This window comes from Tupaia chinensis, unplaced genomic scaffold, assembly GCF_000334495.1.
Source record: "Tupaia chinensis unplaced genomic scaffold, TupChi_1.0 Scaffold148019_1, whole genome shotgun sequence".
NCBI classification, from domain to species: domain Eukaryota; kingdom Metazoa; phylum Chordata; class Mammalia; order Scandentia; family Tupaiidae; genus Tupaia; species Tupaia belangeri.
In genome coordinates, this window is record NW_006207869.1 from 258,118 (window position 1) to 263,531 (window position 5,414).

At 42.7% G+C, this 5,414-nt stretch overlaps 1 pseudogene; it reads left to right on the forward strand.

Annotated features, from left to right (window-relative positions):
• Window positions 1-2,169: 2,169 nt before the first annotated feature.
• The window catches only part of LOC102477053 (28S ribosomal protein S31, mitochondrial-like), a 4,203-nt pseudogene continuing 958 nt past the window's right edge, over window positions 2,170-5,414 (forward strand).

The following is a 5,414-nucleotide window of genomic DNA, read 5'->3' on the forward strand; positions in this document are numbered from 1 at the left end:
GGAATATTGTACTATCTACTTTTATTTATATCCTTTCACTTTTCATTTGTTTCTAAGAAAGCTATAAACCCTGTGAACTATATTCTTGGAAACCAAGTTTGTTGACTGTGGATTTTGTTTAAAAGTGACTTAAAGAGTCACTTGAAGTCACTTTTTCCCAAAAAGAGAAGATGTGCTTAAATATCTGTGAGGTGAGTGAGCAGTGACATCTTTATTCAACACCAAAAAGTCTGAGTCTGATGTGAACAAAGCTTTCCTGGAGCTAGTTTGGGATCCCTTCCCCTCCTAGTGGCTTGTGGTGGGTCCATGCCAGTGAGAGAATGACACTCTCCTAGTCTTTCATCTTGATCTGCTTAGGCTCCAGCTGCTTTGACTAGGTGGGTCCAGGTGCTTTGCAGGCAAGGACACCACCTTTGACACCTGAGTTGCCCAAGTATGAAAGACCCACTGCTGCATTGAGCACCAGGCTATGGGTCACGATGGGAATGAAGCCATACAAGTTCTGTTCTGTGGTATAGTTCTTATTAGTAGCTGGTGTTCACCTGTTGTACTGTGGTTACCATGTGCACAAAGTGGTCTTGGGAAGTCCCAGAGACCTTGCTAGTTGCACAACAGTGCAGGTGACAGGCTTAATCCCCATGGTAGTTGCTGTGGGGTAGTGATTAAGATGGGATGTGTAGAGGTCAACAGGTGGTATGATGATTGACGTGTGGGACTCTCCCATGGTTTTAGTCATGAATCTGGAGGTTTGCTTTCTCACTTTCCCATGCTCTCTCTGTTGCTCCCTGGTGAATTAAAATAATGATGATGATCATAAATAAAATTAAATAAATAATTCTTTTCTAAAAAATATGAAGTGTGTAGACAAGGAGACCATGATTGCTCTGGGCAATCTGTCTTCCTGAGTGAAGGCATGTCTGGGCTGTGAGGTGACAGGCTCAGGCTCAGATGACAATGGCCTTACCTGAACAGGCTCTCTGAAGTCCAGGCTCCACTAGAGCAAGAAGATAGCACTCCACATGGTTGGGAGAGGCCTGGCATTCCCAGAAGAGAGCAGTCCAATGGTGTCACTAACACAAGGCAGTCCCAGTCCATCTTTTCCTAAAAGCCTCCTCTTTAATTTGCTTTTACACTGAGGATCAATCCTCCTGATGAACCTTTGTCTAGTTCTACCTGGTAAAGAATGGGGAGCCAAAGAGGAGACATGAGGAATGTGCAGGATGAGACTACCAGAATAAGACCAGGATCTTTATCCGGACATGGCATTGGGTGGCTGGACTGTTATGAGTAGAATGTCTTGGGATTGGTTTGAACTGAATGTTCCAATGTATTGTTATAACAACCTGATAAATTCAGTAAGGACATAAAATCTTACATCACAGAAGTCTCTGGAGTGTGTATAAATACTAGCAATAAAGTACATTCGGGGCTGACCAGTATTGACTGTCAGTCCTCCTGTTTCTATCCTGTCTTCTTGTCTTTCTTTAATCCTCACCCCCAAACTCAGGAACTGTTCGCTGTTGGTGGGTCCGACAGTAAAGCGATGCTGGGATGAAATGATAATTCAGAGAGACAGTGGCAGACTGATCTCAGCCAGCTTTGTCCACTGTCTTGTAGTATGGATTGTTTTTAGCAGCCAATGTGATTGCTCCTACAATTCTGTACAAAAACTAGGTGGCTTCTAATTTTCTTTTGGGCTGTCTCCTTCTGAAATTTTCTTTTCATTTAGCGGTTACACATTGTGACATTAAATTGAAGTTAGGTGATATCACAGTCCATTTTTGCACCATGAAGACCCTGTTCCTGGGAAATGAATGAATAGAAGTTTGCAGTACTGAGGGCTCATGTGAGGACGGGCTGTGGTGGCATGAGTTGTGGGGTGGGCTGTGGTGTCTGATGTATCTGTGGTGGCTGTGGTATCTGGAATGCCCATGGTCAGAAAGCAGCTGCACTAACTTCTCAGGGGCTCAGGCATCTCTCTCTTCTCCCTCTTCTGGCTGCATAGGGAGGGAATGTGACCTTGATGTTTGCTGAGAGATCTGAATGTGGGCATCCAGGGAACTTGTAGCAGTGGTGCCTGAACCTCAAAAATGCTGGCCATTGTGCAGGTAGAAGTTATTGCTGCTTCATCAAGTGGGGTGGCATGGGTGGCTGGGGAAATATGGTGCCATGGCCCTGCTTGGGGATCAAAGATCTCCAGGTGGGACTGAAGATGAAGCCCAAGTAGCCCATGCCCACTTCCAGAGCCATGGAAGCAGCAATGGTCACTGAATGTCTCTTCATCAGTTGCTCAACTCATGGCCCTCCAGAAGTGTCATGGCCAATCTTCTCCTGCCACACCATCCCCTTGTGGTGTGTCCCTTACTACAGAGAACTGGCACTGGCACTGCACTGGGCTGTAGAGGGTGCCAAGGGAGGGCAGAGGTCTGTGGGATAGGGCTGAGTAACAAACCACTGCTAATTTTTCTGTTGACTAAAAATTGCTCTAAACATATATCCCATCATTTTTTTCTCCAAGGTTTTTGTCATAGGACACATACACCCACTGGAGAGAGACAGAGACAGTGAAAAGGAAAATAATAAATCACCCCACAGAGAAGATGGCCATACTGCAATCCCTTCTCCATTCTCCTTTTGAGATCTTGGGCACCCACCATATGTTCTGGTATGATTCTCAAGCCACCAGGTCTGGGACAAGAACCAGGGTCAATTATGTGGGAGTCCGGCACCTTTACCACTAGGCCATCAGCTGGCCCCTAGCCAATCAATTTTAAGAAAAACATTTTCCTAATTTGATCATCTAAAACATGTCTAATCTCAGTAGAGATGTACTTTAAGTATAAAATATACAATGGATTTAAAAGATTTTGTATAAAAAATAAGTGTATAGCACTTCTTTTTCTTTTCTTTCCTTTTTTTTTTTTTGGAAAGGTTTTTGCTATAGGGCGCATGTGCTCGCCAGACAGACAGAGAGAGACAGAGAGACAGAAAGTGAGAAATCACCCTCGAGGGGGGATGGCCACACTGCAATCCCTTCTCCTCCATTCTCCTCTCGGGATCTTGGGCACGCCTGCACACGCACCTGGTGTGAGTTTATGGCACTGGGTCCAGGACTCGAATCGCGGTCGACTACATGGGAGTCCAGCAACATAGCCATTATACTAACTGCTGGTCCCAGTGTATAGCACTTCTATAATCCTTATACTGAATGTGTGTAGTGATGGAAGTACTTAGTTTGAATAAAACAAGAAAATTTTTCCAAACTTCAGGGTTCTTATGGTGTCAGATTCAGTCATTGCAAGGTGTACCCACCACACACACAAATGAGAGTATGACCAAGGCAGTTCTATATCTTCTGACTCTCACATATTCTTATGGCCTCCTTCACTCCTTTGCTGCTTCTGACGTAGGGTGAGGATGCAGTCATGTCCCTCCCTGCTCCCTGAAGATATGTTAAAGACCTACTACTGGTACCTGGGACTGTGGAAATACAGTTATTTCAGACCTAATTAACATTAGGTCACTGAGGTGGTATGGAACCCAATATGATAAGTGTCTTTATAAAAATGGAAAAATGCTTTGTGACCAACCAGAAACTGGAGTGAGATAGCTGTAAACCAAAAATTGCTAAAGATTCAATACCAAAACCAGAAGCTGACAAGAGACAAGGATAGAGTCCACGCAGTTGCAGAGGATGCCTGGCCCTCTTGAAGCCTCAACTTTACACTTGTATCCTCCAGATATGTGGAACAAAAGGTTTCTGTTTTTAAAGCCATGTAATTGGTGGTACTTGCTTCCTATGACCCTAGGAATAGCTATAGGTGACAGATCCCTCCCAATTAGGAGTGGCTTTTAGAAAAAAATTCTTGCTATGGGCAGATGTCCCTTGCTGCATGTAGCTGATGAAGACATTGAGATATTTGAGAGATCAGAAATTGTTATGAGGAATTGACAATTTTGTTGGAGATTATGGGGATTAAAAGACCTAATGTGGGAGAAAGTGTTTTCCAAAGATGTTGTAGTCAGGAATATCTGGTACTTTTCCACTAATCTCTTAAGAAAAATAGATCCTGGGACTAGCAAAGAATGTATTGTTTACATTACTGGACTCTCATGTAGTAGACCATGGTTCAAGTCCCAGACTTGGTGTCTTAAAACTCACACCAGTCACATGCTAATGTGGGAGAAAGTGTTTTCCAAAGATGTTGTAGTCAGGAATATCTGGTACTTTTCCACTGATTTCTTAAGAAAAATAGATCCTGGGACTAGCAAAGGGTGTAATGATTACATCACTGGACTCTCATGTAGTCAACCATGGTTCAAGTCCCAGACTCGGTGGCTTAAAACTCACACCAGTCACATGTGCATGTGTGCTCATGATCTCAAGAGGAGAATGGAAGAAAAAGGATTGCAGCATGGCTATTCCCAGGAGGGGGTAATTTCTTGCTTTCTGTTTCTCTGTCTCTTTCTGTCTCTCTCATAAGTGCACATGCCCTATAGCAAAAAATTTCTCTAAACCAAAAGAAAAATAGGTCCTCATACAGTTCAAGATAAACCCAGGAAAACTGTGTAAGTACTGAATTTTTCTCTTCTCATTGCCTTATGTGGTATCGGAAACTCTGGTTGTCTCAGTTTCCCAAAAAGAAATCTAATTGTTGGTTTTGAGATTATATAGACTAACTTACAAGGATATAGATAAGTGTAGAAGAGGAGTCAGGGTCCCTGACATAAATATGGGGCTGGAGAAAAATGCAGAGCAATGCAACTGATTTGAAAAATAACACCTTAGACCTTGAAATGAGGAATCCAGGTCTTGAGTAACTCCAGATATGATTTACAATTTTAAATATGATACCAAATCTTGGGATGGAATTTCCAAGGCTGATAGAGGAAGACAGAAAGCTACAGGGAGAAAAATCCTTAAATTTCATTTGGTAAATTAAAATTTTATGAGTAAAATTAAAAGTACAAAGGAAAGCCCAACAATCACCAGTTGGTAGATAAGTTTACTTAGAAAAAAAAAAAAAAGCACTACCAGGGCAATCTCAATATGAACTTACACCAAGTATATTTAAATTCCTTAAAGAAATAAAGGACCGTTTTTAATCAGTGTGTTTCTTGACAATGTTACCTAGAGTCTCAGCATTCCTACCTCTTTGCCCACTTTCCCACCACCCTTTGTCTTCTGGAAGCCTGGAGGCAATGGTGGCTATGGTTGAGCTACTGGCTGCTCTGCAAAGAATAGTAAGGACAAAAAATAATACCCAAAGGTATTTTGGTACCAAGAGTGTTATCTATAGCAAGAAAGATGAGCAGTCTGTTCCAACTGATGAGATTTCCAAAAACTCCAGGGAACCAGCAGTTAGCGTAATGGCTATGTTGCTGGACTCCCATGTAGTCGACTGCGGTTCGTG